Below are 13,559 nucleotides of genomic sequence, written 5' to 3'. Positions count from 1 at the left end.
ATACACATGAAATAAGTGGTAATAGTGTTATTATTAACATTTATATAATGCCAGCCAGCATATTCCATTGTATTGTACAATTGGGACCAACCAGTAATACAAGAAGACTGGAAAATAACAGAGGTTAGAGGGCCCTGCTTGTAATCTGTAGGATCACAGGAGCTTATAAAAAGTGCTTAGTTGGCTTTATGACCCAGTCAAACAGCAAGGTTGGCTTGGGGTGAGAGGGGTGCTTGAGTGTAGGATGAGAACAAATGTAAGTTTTGCGTGAACTGTGTAGAGGAGAGGTAATTAGTACAACAGCTTATGGAAGTTATGTGGGTGGCTCTGGAATGTGATAAACTGCCGGAAGAGGTGAGTTTTCAGGGAATGCTTGAAGGTTTGGAGACTAGAGGAAAGTCTTATTGTGTGGAAGGGCATTCCACAGAGTGGGTACAGCCTGAAAAAAGTCCTGTAACCGTGAGTGGGAGAAGGTGATGAGTGTGGATGAGAGGCGCAGATCTTGCGTAGAGCGGAGAGGTCGAGCTGGAAGATATTTTGAGATATGTGAAGAGATGTATGTTGGTGATAGCCTCGTATGTTCAGTCGAAGTATTTTATACTATATATGGTAAAATCCATATGTGTAGGGACTGAAGGAGCATAGCAGCAGCACTCAGAATACATTTAAGGGGTGAAAGTCTGTTCTGGAGAGGACCAGTAAGGGTGTAGGTAATGAATGTGACTGGGCAGCTGTCTATCTGGACTGTTGGATTCATGCATCCTCTGCATAGGCGTATTTATAATGGGTGCAGGATGTGCAGTGCACATGGACCCCTGGGTCCAGGAGGGCCCCGCACCACACACAAAAGACATCCATAGTATACTTACCTTGTGTCGGCAAACGGGTCCCTCCTCCTCCATGGCGCCATCTTCCCAGTGACATCTTCACAAAGATGTCGTCGCACGGCGCCGTAACAGGGCTTTATTGCTCCCTGTATCAGCCATGTGCCCTGAGGGGGCGCCAGTGCCAGGAAAATTACAGCACTTCCCAGAGCAGGATGTTTCGGGGGGCTGGACATGATGCAATGTGCATAATTCTGACTGTAGGATAACGTTCCAGGCACCCTGCTAGCCAGATACAGGGACTGTGTGGCAGCCCACAGGACACTGCATGGTGGCACCACTCTCACAACCCTAGTTATGGCCCTGGCATCGCGCAGAGGAAGCAAAGTCTGTGGCACTGTGTCAGAGCCCTTGCTCTCTTGTGCGTATGCTCGATCATCCTGATTATCACTGGGAAGATGGCGGGCGCCGCAGAGGAGGAGGGACCCACAAGGTAAGATGTGGGGTGGGGGAGGGCCTGCAGCACACGGTCCCCGTCGCGTTTTGAATTGATACTCTTCTAATCCTCGGCTGTATTATTGCTACTAATAATGGGAGGGGGTGAATAGAGGTGTTACTGTTTGGGAGATGTACTAAGCTCTGAAAAGTGATAAAGTGCAGAGTGATAAATGACCAGCCACTCAGCTCCCACCTATTATGTCACAGGCTGTGTTTGAAAATTGTCAGCAGCTGATTGGCTGGTGGTTTATCACTCTCCACTTTATCACTTTTCAGAGCTTAGTACATCTGGCCCGAATATGCCTCCAGGTGGAGGAAATGATTAACATCAAAATTGTGCTTGTTAATAGGAATTATCATTGAATGAATTCAGCTCAGAAATCATGGCTTACAGACAAATGGCTGACTCAGATTACACAGACAGAAACCATTCATTTAATAGCAGGTAAAACCCGACTAACTGGTTTACTAACCCGACTAACTGGTTTACTCATTTCTCCCTTAAAGGACTACATTTCACAGAGTTATTATTTTTTTTTAACCCAACACTAATCTCAGCGCTGTATAGTTTACTGTAATCTGTTCAGTAACCAATATAAAATATAATACATATGTATTTAGATTTTAATGTAAATAAATACAATAAACCAAAACTATAAAATTTTCAAAATATTGTATCTGATTTGCTGCTTAGGTTTATGGGGGGAATTTAATTGTGGTTTGGGCGCCAGTTATTCATGGATGCCCAACGGAGCAATTCAATTGTTACTCCGATCGGATGTGAGTGCCATGGTCACCCAGATTTCTGCTCGCTCCCTCCAGAAGTGGCGAGTAGAAATCCGTGAAATGTCCGGTGTTTGGGTGCTCTAACCATGACTTTAGATGGGTTTAGCTTCTTTAGTCGGCTAAATCAGGGTCATTTTGGCGTGACAAGTGCAATAAGTAATGGGCATCTGCGTCACTCGCGCCCCATCAGAGCAACAATCTAATTGTTTCGTCATGCACCCATTACTTATAGGAGTGCAAAAAAACAGTTGCATTCCCGTGTCCTGCGTCCTGCGTCATAGTACACGTCACCTGGCTGGTTTTTACACTGAAGTGCTCGCAGTGCTTGTGGTAGGGTATGGTCTGCCTCAAGCGCTGTGATTGCATCTGATGGTACTCGATGTACCGATGGCTGCATACACTTCCTGGAGATGACGTGCGCAAGTGGGCGTCTTAAGACAGGCTGGTCGGCGCCTACATACACAAAGCGATCGCACACCAATACAAAGTGGGCGTGCTTATGCCTTGCCGTTCGATCGCCTGCCTTGCTGGGTGCGTGCCGGATTTGCATACTCTGGGTGCGAGAGTACGCAACTACCGAGCGGGTCTGAATCGAGCCCTAAGTCAGAACCCAAATATACAGAGGGAATTTCTTGAAAGCAAGTTTGCCAAAGCGGCTTGACAATTAAAGTATAAATTCTGTAATTTTCCATGTTATTATTAGTCCGCCCAGTAATACACAGCCTTTGAAATAGCATAATGTAAAATACTGGCTGCAGCTGCACTTAAACCTGTCTGCACAACGGGACATCGGAATACAGCCGGCTGTACTGTGTCTTTTCAGCACAGTCCCAGGCACTAAGCCCTGTGTAATGTTTGGGAACTATGCTGAGTGGTTCCTGCTTGTGAGATGGGTCCTGCAAAGTGTTCAGTATAGAAAGAAATGTTGATAGATAAGATATTGGCCAATTATTAATACAACAAATACGAAGAAATGTAACATGTCCTAATTTGGTGCTAAAATGTGGTTCTTTACATGACAAAATGTGAACACAACTTTAGTTGAATATTAGGTATAAATTAGTGTTTTTCAGCAAATGACTTGAAGTGAATGGACTGAATAGTTTGAAATTAAAGGTCCTGTTTAACAAAATGGGTTATGTCCGCCTTTCAATATTTAACAAACAGCAGTAAAATAAGATTACGGCTGTTTGTCACTGTATCACGTACGCCGTCTATGGACAATGAGAGCGATATGGTACCCATTGCTGGCAATGGGGACTGGGCAGCTGCCTTTCCGGCTTCAGTGAAACCTTCCAGGCTTTGCTGTGTCACCGCCAGGGAAAAGTGTCACGCTCATAGGCAAACGCAGGGGGGTTTCTGTCTGCCTGGAAACCCCCCTCCCCAGCACACACCATGACCACAATAGAAATAGTAATATAACAGAATTTTACTAGCGCTGTATGTTCTTCTCAGGATCACAAATGAAATGATTAGCACCGCCTGTGGATCTTTTAAAATGTGTCAGCTAGTAATAATAAATATACCTGTGCACCAACTAGGATATGTGGAAAACATGCACTGTTAGGGGTGCACTGCTATAGACCATCAATAGGGTTAATTATTAATTCTGTATAATAATATACACTATCCAGTACATAAGGAGACCGATATGTACATATATGTCCAGGGCAGTGCTAGGTTCTTCTGCTGCTCCCTCAGACTCCCGGACTTGCTCCCATGCTCTGGAATGGAGCCAACATCTAAAAAAAAAAACATTCTGCTCAGGCAGGATGGCCCTACTGCCGCATCTAATGGCTTATTGTGATCGCTGGTACTTTATATGCTGGAATTATGCAACACAATATACTTTGTATGTAACATATTAAAGCAGGATAAGTACTAATTCTGCCCTCTTCATGGACTGGCCTCACTCTCTCTAAAATCAAGCATTTGGAAACCCCCCCTCTAGAAATCCTACGTTTGCCACTGACGCTCATGTGCAGACTGGCCGTCGTGCAGGTGTATGACACAGAAGCTCGTTACTGCCACCGGGCGGAAGGGGTAAGTAATGTTGAATACCAGTGGCAATTAATTAGTTTCACTACGACACTAACCGAAATATGTCGCTGGCAATAAGGCTCATTGCTAAATAGGGCCCTAAGTTTCAGTGAATGACTGAATACATGGTCTCTTGTGATGAAAACCACAAATCTCGGTTATCAGTTGGCATAGTGGTTAGCAGTACTGCCTCACACACCTGAGGTCTTGGGTTCAAATCCCACCGAAGCTCTAACAATGTGGAGTTTGTATGTTTTCGCTGTGTTTCTGTGGGAATCCTCCCACAATTCAAAAACATACCGGTAGGTTAATTGGATTCTGACAAAAATAAAAATAAAAATAAAAATAGTGTACATGTAGTAGGGAATATAGATTGTAAGCTCCACTGAGGCAGGGTCTGATGTGACTGAATAATTCTCTGTAATGCGCTGCAGAATATGTGTGTGCTATATAAATAACTGTTGAAAAATAAATCAGATTTGTAGACACACACTGCAATATCTATTCATGAGTCACATGTGAATATCTTGTAATTGGCCCTCTGAATGGATAAAGGACAAATGTTACTGAATGACAAAAGCTTCCCCCGCCCTCCCCCGTGAATAATCGAAAGTGGTGAATTGCAGTTTTACTGTAAGACTTGCATGCCCCCTGGTGGTGAAATTGGGGTATTGACATTGTTGTACTTGTTCACAGGAATTAAGATGCAAATTAATTCAGTTCAGAAATCCCCTGATTAGTGAGGCCGCAAGCCTTATAGACAAAGGGCTGCGTATATTTACAGACAGAAACACGTAATCAATTAAACTATATAACATACACAACATTAACAGCTCCAGAATCAAGACTGTGCATCCATAATACAGTAAATCGAGATTCTGTAATTTAACATACCACCAGGCAGTATGGGTGGGCTCAATAGACTTTGCTCTGAGCTGGTCACTTGCTAATCAACGTAATGTTCCGATTTCTATGCTTCCCTCCACAGCCAGTGGTCTGCCCTTTAATATTCCACTCCACAAGTGATAAAGGCCGGGATGGCGCTCTAAAAATCCTGACAGTGCACTCAAAAAGGTGCAAAAACACAAATAAAAAAGTGGGCGTGGAAAAAAGAGCAAGGACCAGTCTATCCCTGCACTATAAGGTTCCTTAGGGGGAGATGTTCTTCAGATCAGTCTTTGTCACAAAGCTGGGTGGTGACCCTTTACCCTGAAATTTAATGAGGCCTCTCCCAGTATCTCATGTCTGCTGGGAGCCTATTTCCCAAATCTCCACAATCTTGGGGTTGAAGCCCTTAATCTCTGCATCCATGAAATAAAAACACAAAATGGACAAACAAGGAGAAAAATAAATTATTGTCCTAAGTAAGGCCTTTCAGTAGGGATTTTAACAAGGGTGAGGGAAACAAGAAGAAAGTGAAATGTAAGTGTTTGTTCTTTACTCTGGGTGATCCACCCCAAATATCATTTTCCAGCAGCCCCTTGTCACCACTCAGGGTCCCTTTGTCACGGGATTTCTTGCTACCATCCCTTTGGCCAGAGGATGAAGGCAGACTACTACCTGTAGGGTGAGACCAGGCCCTCCCGATAACAATAGATCTTAGCGAAAGGCGAGAAGCATTGGATGGATAGCTGGTAGCCCTGGGATTCTGGGATTTTCACTGCAAGCTGCTGATTCCAAGGTTAGAAAATGAAAATGGTAATGATATCCTGCAGCACTTTAAGGGTTAACCTATACTTTTTTGAATAGGCTAAGCTTTACATTTGTAATTTAGGCAGATGCCATGCTATACATACAACACCAATTTGAAATTAAAATTTGGCTAACCGTCCCGTGAAGATACTGTGCTGTGATATAGAACATATAATAGTCTGCATTTTTTTGTCTACAGCGACTACAAAGCATTGTAACTATAATGTCCTACTTATCATATTGCACTGACACCATTTACACTAATGCTCTCCAACCCGTAGCTTGCGGCAGTCATTTGGGTAGCTCACCTAGCTGTAGTACTTCTGAGTCAACTAAGAGGAAGTGGCCTCTGCCAAAGCCGTGGGTGGAGCGACGGGGAAGCGTGTCAGGTGATTGCCATAGGGCGACACAGTACGTGACAGACACGATTTAGACATTACAGGAGTTGACTGCCTTTGGGGAGAGATTGACTCCTGCCCGGCCCTGCCAAAAAATCACACAGCAGCCCTGCCTATAGCTTTTGCTTCTCTACTGTATTTACCTACTTGGAGCTGGTAATTAAAAGTGAAATGTGCAACAATATCACTGTATTAATTAAATGCATTGTTGTTTTCTACGAAACATTTTTTTTTCATGTTCATTAAATTATCTTTAATTTTTGGGTTATTAGCCAGATTTTTTTTTTTATATTTTCAAAAATGTTAGTAGCTCTTCAGGAGGTTTAATTTTTCTCAATTAGCTCACATCCTAATTAAGGTTGGCAACCACTGATTTACACACTATTAATCCTACAGCTTGGCGCCACCTAGTGTACATCCACAAGATATGCATGTTAAGGGTATGTATAATGACACAATACAAAACAGATTCCTCTAGTAAAAAAAGCTAATTTATGGGGTGGTTTAAAAACCAAGACTGTGGCAGTAATATTCTTGTTGTCTGTGAAACTACTCCACCTCTGCACTATGGCGATTCTGGTGATAAACTACCAATAAGTGTGGAGTATTGTTTTGGCTTTTTTTTGTCCACTGTATAGGACATTACATAATTCAATTGTTCTGTAAATACTCTCCTTCACTAATATCTACTCATACAGCATCCACAATTATTCTAGAAATGGTAGTGCGTGTCCATTTGACCAGATCAGATGTAGTGTCAGGGTTGTGCTTTTTGTCATAGTAAATTTAGTTATGTGTGAAGTTTCACCCTGAATTTACCCAGAGTATACACACATTTCACAAATTCATCAAAGCAGATAAAGCCATCATTTTGTATACACAGTGGCCATTTTATGAGGAGCGCCTGCTTGTTGATGTATATAACTAATCCGCCAATCATGTAGCATAAACTCAATGCATAAAAGCATGCAGACATGATCAGTAGGCTCAGTTATTGTCCTGACCAAATGGTATGTAAAACAGAAAACATCCAGTGAGCAGCAGTTCTGCGGGTGAGAATGCCTTGTTAATGAGATTGGTCAGAGAATAATAGCCAGACTGGTTCAAGCTCATGGGAAGGTGACAGCACATCAAGTAACCATGCATTACATCAGTGGTATGCCGAAGGCAGGGGCGTATTTATAAAGGGTGTGAGGCACACAGGCCCCTGGGTTCACCCCGCACACTCTGCACCCATGTTATATTTACCTCTCTGGAGTTCCACATCAGCACCGGTGTCTGCGCTGTGAAAAAAAAAAACATCTGGAAATGACCACCGCGGCCATTTTCCTGTTATTTGCACATACGCAGTACAGGGAAAATGGCCACCACGGCCATTTTCCCGGTGACCTACGCATGCGCTATAGACTCTGGGCACACTCTAGTGCCCAGTCTATAAGTGCGGCGCCAGCTGCCCGCCAGAGAGGAAGAGGCCCGTGGCGGAGAAGCTGCAGAAGACCACACCGGGTACCAAACCTATTGGCTAAGAACAGGAAACTGAGGCCACAGTGGGCACAGGCTCACTCACTGGACAGCTGCAGATTGGAATCCGTTGCCTGGTCTGAGGAATCATGAATGTTGGTGTGATGTGCGCATGGCAGAGTAACATCTAGTATAAGCGTGAATCCATTCCTCCTTGTGTCTACGGTGCAAGCTACTGGCGATTGTGTAATAGTGTGGGGAACGTTTGAGCTCCTTAATACCAATCGAGCAGTTTCAAAGTCACAGTCTACCCGAGTATTGTTGCATCCTCTAATGCAGTGGTTCTCAAACTCGGTCCTCCCCACACAGGTCACGTTTTCCAGGTCACCCAGCAGGGGCACAGGTGTATTCATTACTCACTGACACATTTTAAAAGATCCACAGGTGGAGCCAATTATTTCACTGATTCTGTGAGGAGACCTGCAAAACGTGAACTGTTGGGGGGTCCTGAGGACCGAGTTTGAGAACCTGTGCTCTAATGGCTACTTCCATTAGGATAAGGCAAGGCCCCATGTCACACAGCAGACACCATCTCATGCTGGTCCCATAAACACTGCAATGAGCTCCGTGTACTGCAATGGCTGCTGCAGTCACCAGTACAAAGGAGCACATTTTGGATTTTGTGGAACGGGAGATGTTCAGCTGCCGAATCTGCTGCAACTATGTGATGCCATCATGTCACCATGGGCCAGAGACTGTAAGGAGTGTTTCCAGCACCTTGTAGAATCCAGGGAAATAATAATTCAGGCTGTTCTGTGGGTTCCTGCCTAGTTCTAGGAAGGTATATCTAATAAAATGACAACTCAGTGTTTATGTGGGGCAGTGTTTCCCAACCTCGGTCCTCAAAGCACATTAACAGTCCAGGTTTTAGTGATATCCATGATTGAGCACAGATAGTTGAATCAAAATAACTGAGGTACTAATTAAGTCACTTGTGCTCAAGTACAGCTATCCTTAAAACCTGGACTGTTAGTGTGCCTTGAGGACCGTGGTTGGTACCCCTGATGTGTGGGTATAAGTCTCTCAGATACATTGTAGTCAGACGTGGGAAAGTTTTCACTTTACTTTAGCAGGGAAGACATATGACACCTGACTTTTTTTGGAAGGCTTTCCCCTAAGACAGTGCAATGGTGAAAGTCACTGAGCTCTTCAGTATGACCCATTCTAAAGCTAGTGTGAGACTATGGAGATTGCATGGCTGTATGATGGCTTTAATGTCCCTGTTAGCAATAGGTGTGACTGAAATGGCCATGTAGGGGGTATTATAACCATTTATCTAACTTGCATTTACATATTATATAACCTATATAGTAACTTGTTGCTACAATCAGAGCCATTTTCATTTGTGTCTATATTGTGATACATAGCTATTCCCTAATACTATGGCTACATGCATAGCCTGAGTATTATTGTTCATTGGCATGAACAGAAGGATCTCAGAGAGCTTTCCATTGCACAACTCCTAGTAATTCTCTCCCCCTAACACACACTTGCTCCTTGGGAATATAGTCATTCATATGGTCGTTATAGTAACCAATGTGTGAGGATTCCACTTCCAAAGTAGGCAGCCGTTACACAGGGCAACGCAATAAATGCACTTTCTTTAGTTAAAACTTTGTTCAGGATGAAGTAGCAGAACCAGTCCCAGCAGACCACAGTGGGTGAATGGGCTTATGTTCAAATATGGTCCTGGTACACAAGCCAGACGGAAAATAATTTGACTGGTTTTGATATAGTCTTGTCAATGCCACTCTGGAATGTAACATTGGAACATAATGATGCGTACCTCCACCAACCTTCAGTGCTCACCGGAAGCCATTTATGGCAAGCTGGTGCCTTTGCAGTATCACCAACATTGTGGCAGCAAGTACTGTAGAATATAGGCTGCACCCTCATCACTCTAGAACATGTAAAAAGGACTCTCCCCGGTCCTGTAGCCCTTGGGATGGACGCTAATCAGGACGCAGCCTCCCTTTAGTCCACTTTCCTGGGTTTACAGAATCACCAGATAAGGATATTTCTTCCAGCGCTAATAGTTCAGGAACAGATAGCTCAGGTGAAGGAAACAAAGGCAGCGTCTCATCGTAGCAGTCTGACAGCAATACGGTGGGCAGCCCAGTAGGCCGTATTCACATGTCTTCATAGAAGGAAATATTTTCCTTCGGGTTTCAGAGGACGATATCTAGAATGGATACGTTGGCAAGATGAAATGATTGGGCAGAACAGGGTAAATGGAGTACCCTGAACTAGTTTCTCTCATCGGTGGATGGTCTAAATGGGTCTGATCACCCAATGAGGAAAAACAGCATCTTACAGCCATCTATTCATGCAGGAACAGAGGAGAACTAGTGATGGGCTAAATTCTGTTTGCAACATCTGGATGCAGCATTACACACACAGGAGGAAAGGTCATTGTATTGCAGATAGACCAGGGAGTCACAGCGGGAGAATGATCCCTGAACCAAATGGTTTTCTGGAAGCCTATGACCACATGGGGAATTCCAATGGTTTGATGGGATAAATGCTCCACTATTGCTGGATGTGACGTCTTTCATATGGAGGCTCAATCTGGCAAATATATTTCCTCCTTTGGACGTGATCTCCCGAGTACGGCTGAGAAGTGGGAAAGATTAGACCTTGGTGAAAGCAATTGACCCATATGGGCCAGAAGATGAAGTATCACTAAGGATCTGAGCTCACACAGGTAAACAGTCTGTACCTAGCAGTCTGGAGATCAGGTCCACACTAAACGGACCTAAGGCTGAAGGAAAAGGTGACACAATAATACATTCAAGGACGATCTTGACAGCTGAAAGGATACGGAAATCTTTGCAGACTTTGGGCCTGCTTCTGAGATGGCCGGTAATGCGATCGCAGCTGCGATTTCTTACAGAACTCAGCAGCGATAATATGCTAATGGTCCCAAAGATCACCTGAGAATAGGGACACCCACTGCTTCCTTCTTACCTGCGTAAATATCGGTAACATCGATGCAAATTAAGCGGCCATCTTGCCCTTGCAGCAGGCCTGACCAGCCTCAGACTCGGGAGCTCTCCTCTCAAGCAGAGAGCTCCCATGCTGCGTATGCCATCGCAGTGGCTCATTTATGCATGCCCATGTAACGGTGTTTAAACGGACTGACCCCCCCCCCCGATACCACAACCCAAATGCTGACGAGCTGTCACTCACTTTGCAATGAATTACTTTGTGCATCCGTAATTACAATGCGATTGCTGCGCACATGCAGTGCGGCTTATACGCGTGCGCAATGGCAACCAATCGCTTGACCTGCGTCAATATCAGCATTGTGTAAATCTCTGAATCAGGAACTTTAACAAAATCAGGATTCACATAGATATTTCACCACCAGGAATTGTGGAATTTCTTTAGGATAATACTTAAAGACTTTATAAGTGTGAGCCCCAGGATTTAGCATCTTCCAGAACAAAGATCGACGCTGCTCAGAGACTACGCCCTACAGTCAGAGCTCCCTTGGCACAGCAGGGTGGCAGTCTTTCCTTGGAAAAGCTGTGCTACAGTACCCGTTTGATATGCTGGAAGAAAAAGATCTGGAGTTAGATTTACTAAGTGGTTTCTCGGAGTACAAAGCGCAGTGTTTTCAATTTTGAGGCCGAGCCTGAAGCGCGTGCAAAAGCTGCCACTTAATAAATCTATCCCGTTTGTTTCACTCAAAGCGTTAATTATTGTGGTCATTACATTGGCAAAAAGCTCTAAGCACTAGCAATAGTTAGACGGAATTTCCAGCCAGATATTTACATTTCCAAATAATATTAACCAAGAAATATCTTAGCGGGAGGAAGTTTAGATTTGGATCTGGGCAGGTGCCTAAAGGTCACACCCCTCCCGAGGACGTCAGATGGTGGAAACTAGTACTTCCAGCAAGAATCAAAGGTTTTCCTTATTAGGTAACTGCAATGTATCATCAACGTGTGAAATGATCTGGAGGTAAGAACGTCTCATTTGTCCCTAAAAGATAAACATTTCAGCTAAATGTAGATCTGGTGGTTACAGCTACACTGGGCAGGAGGGGGGACTGTTTCCATAGGAACAGGCGCAAAGCAGCTACATGGAGCGAAGCTCACACCTTCAACGGGCCCTACACAGGCCGGGCACCCCGGACCCAGAGGTAGACGCATCTGAATCTTTGTAACACCATTTGCATAAAGTTGCCCGTCGGTGACTTTATGCAAATGGCGTTAGACAGCTCTCCCCTGCTGTACATCCGTGAGGCGCTTATTCTGTGCGTGTCTGTGCACGCAAACACTTTAGTGACACTTCAATAACACGGACCATTTTTGTGCGTCTTTATAGCCATCACCCAGGGGGAGATTTATCAAAGGTTGGAGAGAGATAAAGTACCAACCAAACAGCTCCCGTCGTGTTACAGGCTGTGTTTGAAAAATAACAGGAGCTGATTGGTGGGTACTTTCTCTCTCTCTCCAAGCTTTGATTAAATCTCCCCCAGTAACCAGCCAGGAACGTCCCAGCACTTTTCCATTTCTGATACCCTACATCTCAATCGCAGCTGCGCCTTTCTGCGTGCACACTGTGTAACGCATGCACTGTACAAGTTGTTAGGGATTGTCATACGCGTAGTAGCAAATAATCGCTCAGCTGAATATTGACACTGCCTGCGCCTCTGAATCCGGTCCACACGTTGTAGATGAGGCACAACTTGGGAGAAATATCCTACAAGCAGCTAGACCAAATCCAACCCAAATCAGTTCTTATTGCACTGTGGGCCTGATTCAGAGCCGGACGCTCTGACCAGAGCGCTCGCTCTGAATCAGGGCCCTCCTACCTAAACTTGGAGCGGCCTCCTGGCCGCTCGCATAGCTGTGGGTGACCACCCACAGCATATGCGAGCGGCCAAAAAGATGGTCGCGATGGTCAAGACCATCGCGACCATCGGGCTTGCGACGAGACCCTTGCGGTAGGGTCTCGGTGACCGCAAGCCCTGGAGTGATTTTGGCTCTATCAGAGCCAAAATCACTCCCACTGACATCACTACTGATGTCAGTGGGGCCGGACCCAGACGGTAGGCGTTCCCATGGGAACGCCTCCGTCTGGCAGCCACGCCCCTGGCACGCCCACCAAAGGGGGCGTGCTATCAACATCGACAGCACGGCCCCTTTGGTGCGAGATCCATAACGACGGCTACCCCGTCGTTATTTGGGTCTCGCGCATGCGCACTAGGGCACCATCGACCCGCTTGCGAGCGCTCAGCGCTCGCGAGCGGGTCAGAATCAGGCCCTGGGCACATTATAACAACTGCTTTTACACTGAAGAGAGTTTCTCTTTACAGCTGATTTTCACAATTGCAATCATTCATACCGGGGCGATTCAATGCTGCATGATTGCAGAGAGGTGTTCACACCCCATAGAGGCGCTCGGCTACATCTGCAATGCCGGCCTGCTGTAATTCTAGGTGATGTGCGCAGCCGCACTACGCTCAGAATTAAATTGTCCACGTAGTGTGTTTGGGGGACCACCAGCCCAACACTTAAAAAACATATAAGTACCATTGTCTGTTCATGTTCAGAGATTTAAAAGAATACTTTCCATACCATGACGGACATTCTGTATTGTATACAATCATGTGAACTGCCCAATGCAGAACAATGTCCTCCTAATAGCACCACTGTAAGCCCTGAAAAGGCTCATTGCTGTGTCCTACTATGGACTTAGTAAAAGGATGTTTAGCGTGCACAAAGGAAACACTTCCCCCTTAAGCTGAGTACAGACTATTCGATGTGTGTACCCAGAGACGGCACGATGT

Source organism: Taudactylus pleione, unplaced genomic scaffold (genome assembly GCF_031769625.1).
Source record: "Taudactylus pleione unplaced genomic scaffold, aTauple2 ptg001784l, whole genome shotgun sequence".
Taxonomy (NCBI): domain Eukaryota; kingdom Metazoa; phylum Chordata; class Amphibia; order Anura; family Myobatrachidae; genus Taudactylus; species Taudactylus pleione.
The sequence above is the reverse complement of the archived record's forward strand: the minus strand, read 5'-3'. Positions refer to the sequence as shown.